The sequence below is a fragment of the Leptodactylus fuscus genome, chromosome 11 (genome assembly GCF_031893055.1).
Source record: "Leptodactylus fuscus isolate aLepFus1 chromosome 11, aLepFus1.hap2, whole genome shotgun sequence".
Lineage (NCBI taxonomy): Eukaryota > Metazoa > Chordata > Amphibia > Anura > Leptodactylidae > Leptodactylus > Leptodactylus fuscus.
In genome coordinates this window covers 75984358-75997694 of record NC_134275.1, presented here as the reverse complement: position 1 = coordinate 75997694, position 13337 = coordinate 75984358, and the positions used below count along the sequence as shown (strand labels likewise).

The window sequence follows — 13337 nt, the reverse complement described above, 5'->3', positions numbered from 1 at the left end:
AGAGATGGAAGAAGCGAGAGCGGGAAAGAGAAGGAGGAAAAAAGAATGTCTATTAGATTATTTAGGAGAATATGTAGAGATGTATAGTTACATTGTCCCCCAGCAGGTAGAGATGGTGCTGTCTCTAGCTGTCCATCTGATACTGTGAGGAATCATAGAATTGATAGCAGAGCACAGAGGGATCTAAAAAGAGAGATAGGAGTGGGTTCCTGAGCTGGGACCCACATCTACAAATCCTGTTGAATGTCTTTTGTGGGAAGACCCATGTTCTGGATGTAGAGTCCAGTCATGTTTTTGGGATCTACATTTATCAAACTTTCATAGCAAATCCTGTGGTCATACTATAAATATATCACGTATCCTACATAGCTATGTGAGTAACATATATATATATTGTATGCAGGTTTCCATATCTCACAGGCCTGGCACTACTGTGAACTAAGAGATGATGGCAGCAATGTAAGGCAACAGAGGTATAGTTACGATGGAGAAGACCACATGTACTTGGATATAGACACAGGAGACTTTATTCCCAAGAGGGCCGAGGCTGAGATCACCGCACAGAGATGGAACAGTCCGAATGTGAGAAGGGGGGATAGAGCCAAGCTTTATCTGGAGAATTGTATTAACACACTGAAGAGAATTTTGGAATATGGAAAAGAATATCTAGAGCGGAAAGGTGATATTTCATTGTCCATTATCAAGTCTTTCAGTTTACATGTATACACGGAATTGCCAACCAAGTTGTAAGTAACCTACACGGTTGGTTGTGTTGCTCCCTGTGCGCACACAACATTGTGTAGTTGGTCAGGGGAGGAGATACGCTGCTGTTCACACTACATGTGCAACCTGACGTAGACATGGCAATGGCGCAGTGTGCCAACATGTTCATTGAGATGTATTTACATGTGTTATGTATATGACTTGTGTTATGTATATGACCTGTTGTGTTATGTATATGACTTGTATTTTGTATATGACTTGTTGTGTTATGTATATGACCTGTTGTATTGTGTATATGACTTGTTGTATTGTGTATAAGACTTGTGTTATGTATATGACCTGTTGTATTGTGTATATGACTTGTTGTATTGTGTATAAGACTTGTGTTATGTATATGACCTGTTGTATTGTGTATATGACTTGTTGTGTTATGTATATGACTTGTGTTATATATATGAGTTGTTGTGTTATGTATATGACTTGTTGTGTTATGTATATGACTTGTTGTGTTATGTATATGACTCACCCCTCATAAGTGATATATATTCCTCAGTAGAGTCTAACTTTCAATATTTTATTTCTTTGTCTTTTAGTTCATCCGAGGATAAAAGTCATAGACCGAGAATCTGGTAAACTCACAGACCTTCACTATCTGGTGTACGGATTTTACCCCCGAGCTGTGGATGTAAAGTGGATGAAGAATGGGACAGATATTACATCATAGAATGATGGTCTCCTGAATAACACCGCCTTGGTCTCAGATATCTCCAAAGACCTGAAAGAATACTTCTTACTCAACTCCACATCAGATGTCTCCGTCAGCACAACCTGGGAAGCTCATAAAGCTTATGTAAGAGGTCTCCTTATCTCCAAAGCGTCACTCATTAAGAAACAGAGGCAAAAAGAGGTAGACTCCCTGATGGCACAGATAAGAGCACTTGAACGAACACACAAACTAACGAGATTATCCTCTTTATTGACTGATCTCGCATCCTTGAGAGAGAAGCTTAAAAGACTGTTTCATATGCAAACTGCTAAAAATCACCTCCTTTTCAAATTCAGCCTCTATGCCCATGGAGATAAAGGGGGGAAAATGATGTCCCAGATGATAAAGAAAGCGCAGGCGAAGACACACATTTCCAAAATCAAAACTGAGAAGGGCGACACAGTATCGGACACCAACCGAATAGTGGACGCTTTCCAAAAATTTTATTCTAACCTCTATAATATCCCTCCCCCTGGTGATGGCTTGGAACACATCAAAGAAACCACCTCTACCTTTCTGGACTCACTGCATCTCCCGAAGTTGTTAGAAGAAGCAGCAAACACTCTTTTAAATCCAATCTCCACTTCGGAACTTCAATCGATTGTCTGTAGTTTCCCCTTAGGCAAAAGTCCCGGACCAGATGGCCTCACTGTCCTGTACTATAAAAAGTTTGGAAATATTCTGCTACCTAAACTTACAGACTGGTGCAACTCCCTTCTTCAAGGCTCATTACTCCCCAGACAGGCACAAGAGGCTCATATAACTCTCATTGCCAAAAATGGCAAAGATCCCACGGAGTGTGGAAGCTATCGCCCAATATCCCTCCTTAATTTGGACCTCAAAATCTGGGCCAAACTCCTAGCCTCTAGACTCCAACCACTGCTCCCTTGCCTTATCAATGAAGAACAATCTGGCTTTATCAAAAATAGAGAGGGCAAAGACAACTCTCACAAACTACTCCACGCAATATCCCTATCACAAAAACTGAGGAATAAGCTAGTCCTTCTCGGCGTAGATGCCGAGAAGACATTTGATCGAGTAAATTGGGGCTTCATGCGTGCAACCCTTGAGACATTTGGTTTCCCGCTTCCCTTCATATCTGCAATTTTCTCGCTCTATTCACAACCTCATGCGAGACTTAAAATTAATGGGACACTCTCTCCGTTCTTCAATATTACAAATGGGACGAGACAGGGCTGCCCCCTGTCACCCTCATTATTCATTCTGACGATAGAAGCTCTTTTGCAGGCCGTCCGCATCCACCCGGATATTGAAGGGGTAACTGTTGGCTTAAAATCAATTCACTCAGTAGCCTTTGCCGACGATGTTTTATTTCTGCTACCAAATCCTGAAAAAAGTCTCCCGGCCTTGACGACCCTACTGGAAGATTACGGCAGATTATCCAATTTTAAGCCCAATTTATCCAAGTCAGAAGTCTTGGTTATCTCTCTTCCGAAGGCGTTGCAGAATTCCATCAAGGCAACCTCTCCATTTGTGTGGAAAACAGACCAGATATCCTACTTAGGAGTACAACTGACGAGCAACTTAAACAACTTGTTTGCAGCCAATTTCCTTCCCTTGCTTAAGGAAGTGAAATCCCTGCTTCACTCCTATGACATACCTTATGTCTCATGGTTTGGAAGAAAGAACATTTTACAAACTTATGTACTACCAAAATTGTTGTACACGATTAGGATGCTGCCCATACCCCTACACAAATCTTTCCTTACATCTATGAGATCTTTGTTTATCATGTTTCTCTGGAGGAACGGAGCGACAAGATTGCCATTTAGCCTCCTTTCTCAAACTAAGTCCAGGGGTGGAATATCCTTACCTGATGTGACGACCTACTACAAAGCTAACCTTTTGACCAGATGGCTAGCATTAAGTACACCTCCTCAAAACTCGATCATTAGAGAGATGGCTGCTCAACAAATAGGTGACTCACTAGATAAACACTTGTGGACTCCAGACCCTGCGAAACTTAGAGACCCCGAGTTTGATACTCTATTGAAAGGTCCGTGCCAAGTGTGGAATGAGATGCGCACCCTTCTTTTGCCACATTATGCTAAGTTTTTCCCAGCTCATTTGCTTCCACACTTCCTGAAAGTACCTGCAGGCGGTTATGAGGACTTTTGGATACTATTGAAAGACAAACGGTTAGAAGACCTCCTTAACAACGGAGTGCCCTTAGATCAAGATTCCCTTCAGACACTGATTGGAGGCAAACCGCTCTCCTTCTTACACTACCAGCATTTTAAACACAGTATATCCTCCTTGCCCAACTCGACCGCAATAGGAGATGCACTGACCAGGTTTGAAAGGATGCTGGTCCTCACATCGCCGAAGAACAGGAGACTGGCCAACTGTAAAGCAGCTTTGATAGAAGTACTTCCTGAGTCCAAACCAAAATACATTTCAGCGTGGGAAGCTGATCTTGACATGGAATTCAATGCGGACGAAATCACCTCCATCTTGCAAACCCCACATGGTTTCTCCAACTGTGTACGGCTCCAAGAGTCTCATTTCAAGCTCTTGGCGAGATGGCACCGCACCCCAGTTTGGTTACATGCTCAAAAGCTGGCAAAAGATGACTTGTGCTGGAGATGCCACTCCGATAAAGGTACCACTTTCCATATTTGGTGGACATGCCCAAAAATAAAGAACTACTGGTCTCAAATCACACAACAAATCCAATGCATTACCAAGTCCACCCTAGTGTATCCCCCTGCCTCAATTCTTCTCTCGTGCCCTACGTCGTTCTACACACCAAACAAATCCAACCTTGTAACTCACCTTTTCGAAGCAGCTAAAAGCCTTGTTCCCAACTATTGGCTCCAAACCACCGTTCCATCAGTTGTAGAATGGAAAGAGAAAGTCACACAAATTTTCAAATTCGAAGAAATGCTCAGCTGGTCCACTGGCTTGCACGGACGCTTCCTGAGAACCTGGTCCCCATGGGCCCGCTACTGCCGAATTGACATCTCTATAGACCACCAGTAATCTCTCCCAGAAAATGTTCAGTACTCCAATTTGCTCCCCCATACCGTCCCCTCCCGTAGCCCGACTACCACGGACTATCTCTCTCCCTCTCCCCCTCATTTCCTCCCATCCCCTCTTCCCTTGCTCCTACCTATCTCCTTTACGTTGTAACTCTTTCCTCCATACAGGTCATGTTGTAAGCTTTATATTATCACTTGGACTTGCTTTGTTCAACCCATACTTAGCAGAGGGCTTCTCCCTCTGCTCATTGTTTGTATCCTCTATGCTCCACATGTTTGTACATTCCCAAACTGTTCCTTTTTTTTCTTGCCGCTATATTTGCTGTAAAATATGAAAAATGTTAATAAAATAAGATTTGAAAAAAAAAAAAGATATTACATCATATTGGACCAGACATGTCCTGCCCAATCCTGACGGCACCTATCAGATCAGGGTCATTGTGGCAGTGACACCAGCAGAGGGCGACACTTACTCCTGTTATGTGAATCACAGCAGCCTGGAAGAGCCACTACTTGTGAAATGGGGTGAGTGTGATCTGTACTGGGGTGAGTGTGATCTGTACTGGGGTGAGTGTGATCAGTAATGGGGTGAGTGTGATCAGTAATGGGGTGAGTGTGATCAGTACTGGGGTGAGTGTGATCAGTAACGGGGTGAGTGTGATCAGTAATGAGGTGAGTGTGATCAGTAATGGGGGGAGTATGATCTGTACTGGAGTGAGTGTGATCTGTACTGGGGTGAGTGTGATCAGTAATGGGGGGAGTGGGATCAGTAACGGGGTGAATGTGATCTGTACTGGGGTGAGTGTGATCAGTAATGGGGTGAATGTGATCTGTACTGGGGTGAGTGTGATCAGTAATGGGGGGAGTGGGATCAGTAACGGGGTGAATGTGATCTGTACTGGGGTGAGTGTGATCAGTAATGGGGTGAGTGTAATCAGTAATGGGGTGAGTGTGATCAGTAATGGGGTGAGTGTGATCAGTACTGGGGTGAGTGTGATCAGTAATGAGGTGAGTGTGATCAGCAATGGGGTGAGTGTGATCAGTAATGTGGTGAGTGTGATCAGTAATGGGGTGACTGTGATCAGTACTGGGGTGAGTGTGATCAGTAATAGGGTGAGTGTGATCAGTACTGAGGTGAGTGTGATCAGTAATGAGGTGAGTGTGATCAGTAATGGGGTGACTGTGATCAGTACTGGGGTGAGTGTGATCAGTAATGGGGTGAGTGTGATCAGTACTGAGGTGAGTGTGATCAGTAATGAGGTGAGTGTGATCAGTAATGGGGTGAGTGTGATCAGTAACGGGGTGAATGTGATCTGTACTGGGGTGAGTGTGACCAGTAATGGGGTGAATGTGATCTGTACTGGGGTGAGTGTGATCTGTACTGGGGTGAGTGTGGTCAGTAATGGGGGGAGTGGGATCAGTAACGGGGTGAATGTGATCTGTACTGGGGTGAGTGTGATCAGTAATGGGGTGAGTGTGATCAGTAATGGGGTGAGTGTGATCAGTAACGGGGTGAATGTGATCTGTACTGGGGTGTGTGTGATCTGTACTGGGGTGAGTGTGGTCAGTAATGGGGTGAGTGTGATCAGTACTGGGGTGAGTGTGATCAGTAACGGGGTGAGTGTGATCAGTAACGGGGTGAGTGTGATCAGTAATGAGATGAGTGTGATAAGTAATGGGGTGAGTGTGATCAGTAATGGGGTGAGTGTGATCAGTAATGAGGTGAGTGTGATCAGTACTGGGGTGAGTGTGATCAGTAATGGGGTGAGTGTGATCAGTAATGGGGTGAGTGTGATCAGCAATGGGGTGAGTGTGATCAGTAATGTGGCGAGTATGATCAGTAATGGGGTGAGTGTGATCAGTACTGGGGTAAGTGTGATCAGTAATGGGGTGAGTGTGATCAGTACTGGGGAGAGTGTGATCAGTAATGAGGTGAGTGTGATCAGTAATGGGGTGAGTGTGATCAGTAATGGGGTGAGTGTGATCAGTAACAGGGTGAATGTGATCTGTACTGGGGTGAGTGTGATCAGTAATGGGGTGAATGTGATCTGTACTGGGGTGAGTGTGATCTGTACTGGGATGAGTGTGGTCAGTAATGGGGGGAGTGGGATCAGTAACGGGGTGAATGTGATCTGTACTGGGGTGAGTGTGATCAGTAATGGGGTGAGTGTGATCAGTAATGTGGTGAGTGTGATCAGTAACGGGGTGAATGTGATCTGTACTGGGGTGAAAGTGATCTGTACTGGAGTGAGTGTGATCTGTACTGGAGTGAGTGTGGTCAGTAATGAGGTGAGTGTGATCAGTACTGGGGTGAGTGTGATCAGTAACAGGGTGAGTGTGATCAGTAACGGGGTGAGTGTGATCAGTAATGAGATGAGTGTGATAAGTAATGGGGTGAGTGTGATCAGTAATGGGGTGAGTGTGATCAGTAATGAGGTGAGTGTGATTAGTAATGGGGTGAGTGTGATCAGTAACGGGGTGAGTGTGATCAGTAACGGGGTGAGTGTGATCAGTACTGGGGTGAGTGTGATCAGTACTGGGGTGAGTGTGATCAGTAATGGGGTGAGTGTGATCAGTAATGGGGTGAGTGTGATCAGTAATGGGGTGAGTGTGATCAGTAACGGGGTGAGTGTGATCAGTAATGGGGTGAGTGTGATCAGTAATGGGGTGAGTGTGATCTGTACTGGAGTGAGTGGGATCTGTAATGGGGTGAGTGTGATCTGTACTGGGGTGAGTGTGATCTGTACTGGGGTGAGTGTGATCTGTACTGGGGTGCGTGTGATCAGTAATGGGATGAGTGGGATCTGTACTGGGGTGAGTGTGATCAGTAATGGGGTGAGTGTGATTTGTACTGGAGTGAGTGTGATCTGTAATGGGGTGAGTGTGATCTGTACTGGGGTGAGTGTGATCAGTAATGGGGTGAGTGTGATCTGTACTGGGGTGAGTGTGATCAGTAATGGGGTGAGTGTGATCAGTAATGGGGTGAGTGTGATCAGTAATGGGATGAGTGTGATCTGTACTGGGGTGAGTGTGATCTGTATTGGGGTGAGTGTGATCTGTACTGGAGTGAGTGGGATCTGTACTGGGGTGAGTGGGATCTGTACTGGGGTGAGTGTGATCTGTACTGGGGTGAGTGTGATCTGTACTGGGGTGAGTGTGATCTGTACTGGAGTGAGTGGGATCTGTACTGGGGTGAGTGGGATCTGTACTGGGGTGAGTGTGATCTGTACTGGGGTGAGTGTGATCTGTACTGGGGTGAGTGTGATCTGTACTGGGGTGAGTGTGATCTGCACTGGGGTGAGTGTGATCAGTAATGGGGTGACTGTGGTCTGTACTGGGGTGAGTGTGATCTGTACTGGGGTGAGTGGGATCTGTACTGGTGTGAGTGGGATCTGTACTGGGGTGAGTGTGATCAGTAATGGGGTGAGTGTGATCAGTACTGGGGAGAGTGTGATCAGTAATGAGGTGAGTGTGATCAGTAATGGGGTGAGTGTGATCAGTAATGGGGTGAGTGTGATCAGTAACAGGGTGAATGTGATCTGTACTGGGGTGAGTGTGATCAGTAATGGGGTGAATGTGATCTGTACTGGGGTGAGTGTGATCTGTACTGGGATGAGTGTGGTCAGTAATGGGGGGAGTGGGATCAGTAACGGGGTGAATGTGATCTGTACTGGGGTGAGTGTGATCAGTAATGGGGTGAGTGTGATCAGTAATGTGGTGAGTGTGATCAGTAACGGGGTGAATGTGATCTGTACTGGGGTGAGTGTGATCTGTACTGGAGTGAGTGTGATCTGTACTGGAGTGAGTGTGGTCAGTAATGGGGTGAGTGTGATCAGTACTGGGGTGAGTGTGATCAGTAACAGGGTGAGTGTGATCAGTAACGGGGTGAGTGTGATCAGTAATGAGATGAGTGTGATAAGTAATGGGGTGAGTGTGATCAGTAATGGGGTGAGTGTGATCAGTAATGAGGTGAGTGTGATCAGTAATGGGGTGAGTGTGATCAGTAACGGGGTGAGTGTGATCAGTACTGGGGTGAGTGTGATCAGTACTGGGGTGAGTGTGATCAGTAATGGGGTGAGTGTGATCAGTAATGGGGTGAGTGTGATCAGTAACGGGGTGAGTGTGATCAGTAATGGGGTGAGTGTGATCAGTAATGGGGTGAGTGTGATCTGTACTGGAGTGAGTGGGATCTGTAATGGGGTGAGTGTGATCTGTACTGGGGTGAGTGTGATCTGTACTGGGGTGAGTGTGATCTGTACTGGGGTGCGTGTGATCAGTAATGGGGTGAGTGGGATCTGTACTGGGGTGAGTGTGATCAGTAATGGGGTGAGTGTGATTTGTACTGGAGTGAGTGTGATCTGTAATGGGGTGAGTGTGATCTGTACTGGGGTGAGTGTGATCAGTAATGGGGTGAGTGTGATCTGTACTGGGGTGAGTGTGATCAGTAATGGGGTGAGTGTGATTTGTACTGGAGTGAGTGTGATCTGTAATGGGGTGAGTGTGATCTGTACTGGGGTGAGTGTGATCTGTACTGGGGTGAGTGTGATCTGTACTGGGGTGAGTGTGATCTGCACTGGGGTGAGTGTGATCAGTAATGGGGTGACTGTGATCTGTACTGGGGTGAGTGTGATCTGTACTGGGGTGAGTGTGATCTGTACTGGGGTGAGTGTGATCTGCACTGGGGTGAGTGTGATCAGTAATGGGGTGACTGTGGTCTGTACTGGGGTGAGTGTGATCTGTACTGGGGTGAGTGGGATCTGTACTGGTGTGAGTGGGATCTGTACTGGGGTGAGTGTGATCAGTAATGGGGTGACTGTGGTCTGTACTGGGGTAGGACACAAGAAGAGGGGGAAAGTTCTTGTATGTTTTGAGTAATGTTATCAATATGACTTCTGCTTGCATATAGATGTGGCCAAGTTTAACATAACTTTTAACGCATTAACTATGTGTTCGATTTTTCCATTGACTTTTGTTGTGAGTTTTCATGATGCAGCGAGTTATGCTGAAGACAGCCACCTCTGTATGTCTTGCATCCATCCATCACTCTTGCTCATTTAACCCCTTGCTGACAGTCCAAGACTGTTTACTATAGGTAGCCACATAATGTTTTCCTACACTATTTATTAGAAATAATCTCGTTTTGTTATAAAACAGGCATGGCATTTCTTTGAAAAATTTCAGAATTGTCAAACTCTCCCAAAGCCAAAAATGGTCACACACGTATTATGTTCAGGTTACTTAATCATAAAAATATGTAAACTCCTCTTTTTTCATCTTTTAGAACCAAAGCAGAATATCCGACTGGCTGTGATCATTATAAGTGCTGTGGTCACTATTGGTCTTGTTCTCATATCTGTCACCGCTGTCGTCATCATATACACAAGTAAGGGTCAGAAATGAAGGGCATATTGTAGTATGGATAATGAATATACTGCACTGGGGATAATCCATTACTGAGTTGAGCGATGTTTCTGTTTACTTGCAGCCACAATTAGGAATGGTCAGAAAGAATAGTTAATGCACAATAGGCAGTGCTTTTTCCATAACCTGAAATGATGAAATCAGTGGATTTTCCAAAATTCCTATTTACTTTTCAGGCACTTATGGAAGCAGCATAGAGCACCCAGTTTAGTTGTTTTCATAATCCTGATTAGCTTATGCGACTGAAGATATTGGTATTCCAGTTATGGTGGTACCTGACTCTTCCCAGTACCCCTGATGTATTGTATGCCTGTGCAATAGTGAGCGGAGGTTAGTGTTAGCTGACAGTAAGCCCCAGCATTAACAATGGATCACTGTTTATCAGACAACTCCATTACTAAGGTGGTAATAGGATATAACAACACACACAGCACATTCATCTTTGACCACTTTATTAAAAGTAAGAAAAAAAACTGTTATCACAGTAGTCCACTGCATCTGATGTAGTTCACAAGATGGGACATTTTCATAACTTACCTAATAATGATTAGTGATGAGCGAGTACTGTTCGGATCAGCCGATCCGAACAGCACGCTCCATAGAAATGAATGGATGCACCTGGTACTTCCGCTTTGATGGTGGCCAGCCGCTTAACCCCCCGCATGCCGGCTACGTCCATTCATTTCTATGCAAGCGTGCTGTTTGGATCGGCTGATCCGAACAGTACTCGCTCATCTCTAACAATGATGTGTTCCTGGGATCCCAATGCTGTTCATTGACTAGGTGGGCATTGCTCCTTTATCTGCAGGGGAAATAAACATTGTAGTCAGTAAAGTTTGCCTAATTGATATTCACAAAACTCATTTAATTTGTCTATTTGTTTTATGTGAACTTCACAGAATAGCAACTAACAGGAAACTTACCAGAAATCTGATAAATACCGTCTACAAGATTTTCTTTATCTAATTCCATCTTCTCTGCTTGTTCTAGAAAAGAAAGTCAATTACTAGAAACCCGACAGTGAGTATTCTTCTATGTATTCTGTAGCTGCGCAGGGGACCCAGTACTGAACTCTGGGGTACACCACATATAACAGATGGCCTAGCACTGAACCCTTGGGTACACCAATCACAACAAAGGGCCAGTTGCTGCAGTCACTGACCACAACTTCCTAGATATAGTCCTTTAACTATTCTTAAATCCAATTACAAACTATATTTTCCAAGGCAATGGACCTGATTTTACCCATTAAGCTTTATATTCTCTTTATCTCTGCAGCTATTCTGTTATATGCTCTGTAACTCTGCAGCTATTCTGTTATGTGCTCTGTAACTCTGCAGCTATTCTGCTATGTGCTCTGTAACTCTGCAGCTATTCTGTTATGTGCTCTGTAACTCTGCAGCTATTCTGTTATGTGCTCTGTAACTCTGCAGCTATTCTGTTATGTGCTCTGTAACTCTGCAGCTATTCTGTTATGTGCTCTGTAACTCTGCAGCTATTCTGTTATGTGCTCTGTAACTCTGCAGCTATTCTGTTATGTGCTCTGTAACTCTGCAGCTATTCTGCTATGTGCTCTGTAGCTCTGCAGCTATTCTGTTATGTGCTCTGTAACTCTGCAGCTATTCTGCTATGTGCTCTGTAACTCTGCAGCTATTCTGTTATGTGCTCTGTAACTCTGCAGCTATTCTGCTATGTGCTCTGTAGCTCTGCAGCTATTCTGTTATGTGCTCTGTAGCTCTGCAGCTATTCTGTTATGTGCTCTGTAACTCTGCAGCTATTCTGTTATGTGCTCCGTAACTCTGCAGCTATTCTGTTATGTGCTCCGTAACTCTGCAGCTATTCTGTTATGTGCTCTGTAACTCTGCATCTATTCTGTTATGTGCTCTGTAACTCTGCAGCTATTCTGTTATGTGCTCTGTAACTCTGCATCTATTCTGTTATGTGCTCTGTGACTCTGCAGCTATTCTGCTATGTGCTCTGTAACTCTGCAGCTATTCTGTTATGTGCTCTGTAATTCTGCAGCTATTCTGTTATGTGCTCTGTAACTCTGCAGCTATCCTGTTATGTGCTATGTAACTCTGTAGCTATTCTGTTATGTGCTCTGTAACTCTGCAGCTATTCTGTTATGTGCTCTGTAACTCTGCAGCTATTCTGTTATGTGCTCTGTCACTCTGCAGCTATTCTGTTATGTGCTCTGTAACTCTGCAGCTATTCTGTTATGTGCTCTGTAACTCTGCAGCTATTCTGTTATGTGCTCTGTAACTCTGCAGCTATTCTGTTATGTGCTCTGTAACTCTGCAGCTATTCTGTTATGTGCTCTGTAACTCTGCAGCTATTCTGCTATGTGCTCTGTAACTCTGCAGCTATTCTGTTATGTGCTCTGTAACTCTGCAGCTATTCTGTTATGTGCTCTGTAACTCTGCAGTTATTCTGTTATGTGCTCTGTAACTCTGCAGCTATTCTGTTATATGCTCTGTCACTCTGCAGCTATTCTGTTATGTGCTCTGTAACTCTGCAGCTACTCTGTTATGTGCTCTGTAACTCTGCAGCTATTCCGTTATGTGCTCTGTAACTCTGCAGCTATTCTGCTATGTGCTCTGTAACTCTGCAACTATTCTGCTATGTGCTCTGTGACTCTGCAGCTATTCTGTTATGTGCTCTGTAACTCTGCAGCTATTCTGTTATGTGCTCTGTAACTCTGCAGTTATTCTGTTATGTGCTCTGTAACTCTGCAGCTATTCTGTTATGTGCTCTGTAACTCTGCAGCTATTCTGTTATGTGCTCTGTAACTCTGCAGCTATTCTGTTATGTGCTCTGTAACTCTGCAGCTATTCTGTTATGTGCTCTTTAACTCTGCAGCTATTCTGTTATGTGCTCTGTAACTCTGCAGCTATTCTGCTATGTGCTCTGTAACTCTGCAGCTATTCTGTTATGTGCTCTGTAACTCTGCAGCTATTCTGTTATGTGCTCTGTAACTCTGCAGTTATTCTGTTATGTGCTCTGTAACTCTGCAGCTATTCCGTTATGTGCTCTGTAACTCTGCAGCTATTCTGCTATGTGCTCTGTAACTCTGCAGTTATTCTGTTATGTGCTCTGTAACTCTGCAGCTATTCTGTTATGTGCTCTGTAACTCTGCAGTTATTCTGTTATGTGCTCTGTAACTCTGCAGCTATTCCGTTATGTGCTCTGTAACTCTGCAGCTATTCTGCTATGTGCTCTGTAACTCTGCAACTATTCTGCTATGTGCTCTGTGACTCTGCAGCTATTCTGTTATGTGCTCTGTAACTCTGCAGCTATTCTGTTATGTGCTCTGTAACTCTGCAGTTATTCTGTTATGTGCTCTGTAACTCTGCAGCTATTCTGTTATGTGCTCTGTAACTCTGCAGCTATTCTGTTATGTGCTCTGTAACTCTGCAGCTATTCTG

At 44.4% G+C, this 13337-nt stretch overlaps 1 protein-coding gene and 1 pseudogene across 1 annotated transcript in view; one reads left to right on the top strand and one right to left on the bottom strand.

Moving 5' to 3' along the window:
* MGAT1 (alpha-1,3-mannosyl-glycoprotein 2-beta-N-acetylglucosaminyltransferase) overlaps nucleotides 1-13337 on the bottom strand; it is a 360722-nt gene that overhangs the window by 80077 nt on the left and 267308 nt on the right. The gene's annotated exons all lie outside the window — the stretch shown is intronic.
* Nucleotides 1-13337, top strand: part of LOC142185504 (zinc-alpha-2-glycoprotein-like) — a 35018-nt pseudogene that overhangs the window by 1476 nt on the left and 20205 nt on the right.